This window comes from Meles meles, chromosome 20, assembly GCF_922984935.1.
Source record: "Meles meles chromosome 20, mMelMel3.1 paternal haplotype, whole genome shotgun sequence".
In the NCBI taxonomy this organism is placed as follows: Eukaryota; Metazoa; Chordata; class Mammalia; order Carnivora; family Mustelidae; genus Meles; species Meles meles.
The window spans coordinates 10,462,012-10,463,531 of NC_060085.1; positions in this window are offsets into that span (position 1 = coordinate 10,462,012).

The following is a 1,520-nucleotide window of genomic DNA, read 5'->3' on the forward strand; positions in this document are numbered from 1 at the left end:
AGGTGGGATTCATCCATGGGTTGAATCCCCCCCCAAGGGGGGGTCCGACATTAGCAAATCAATCAATGTGATAGAACAAATCAATAAGAGAAGAGAGAGGAACCATATGGTCATCTCAACTGATGCAGTAAAAGCATTTGACAAGATACAGCATCTGTTCCTGATTAAAATGCTTCAAAGTATAGGGATAGAGGGAACCTTCCTGAACTTCATAAAATCTATCTATGAAAAACCCACAAAGAATATCATCCTCAATGGGAAAAAGCTGACAGTCTTTCCATTGAGATCAGAGCATGACAAGGATTCCGACTCTCACCACTCTTGTTCAACATAGTATTAGAAGTCCTAGCAACAGCAATCAGACAACAAAGAGAAATAAAATGTATCCAAATTGACAATGAAGAAGTCAAACTCTTTCTCTTCACAGATGACAAAAGACTTTATATGGAAAATCCCAAAGACTCTACCCCCAAACTACTAGAACTCATACAGCAATTCAGTAATGTGACAGGATATAATGTCAATGTACAGAAATCAGTTGCTTTCGTATACACTAACAATGAAAATACAGAAAGGGAAATTAGAGAATCGATTCCATTTACTATAGCACCATGAACCATAAGATACCTGGGAATAAACCTAACCAAAGAGGTAAAAGATCTGTACTCAAGGAACTACAGAATATTCATGAAAGAAATTGAAGAAGACACAAAAAGATGGAAGACCATTCCGTGCTCTTGGATCGGAAGAATAAACACTGTTAAAATGTCTATACTGCCTTGAGCAATCTATACTTTTAATGTCATTCTGATCAAAATTCCACTGGTATTTTTCAAAGAGCTGGAGCAAATAATCCTAAACTTTGTATGGAGTCAGAGAGACCCTGAATTTCTAAGGAAATGTTGAAAAGGGAAAACAAAACTGGGGGCATCACGTTGCCTGATTTCAAGCTTTACTACAAAGCTGTGATCACCAAGACAGCATGGTACTGGCATAAAAACAGACATATAGACCAGTGGAACAGAGTAGAGAGCCCAGATATGGATCCTCAACCCTATGGTCAAATAATATTTGACAAAGTAGGAAAAAATATACTGTGGAAGAAGACAGTCTCTTCAATAAATGGTGCTGGGAAAACTGGACAGCGATATGTAGAAGAATGAAACTCGACCATTCTCTTACACCTCACACAAAGATCAACTTGAAATGGATAAAAAACCTCAATGTGAGACAGGAATCCATCAGAATCATGGAGGAGAATACAGGCAGTAACATCTTCGATATCAGCCACAACTACTTATTTCAAGATATGTCTCCAAAGGCAAAGGAAACAAAAGCAAAAATGAATTTTTGGGACTTTTTAAAAAAAAGATTTAATTAATTTATTTAACACAGAGAGAGAGAGAGAGATTACAAGGAGGCAGAGCAGCAGCCAGAGAGGGGAGGAAGCAGGCTCCCTGCCAAGCAGAGAGCCCAATGTGGCCTCAATCCAGGACCCTGAGATCATGACCTGATCCAAA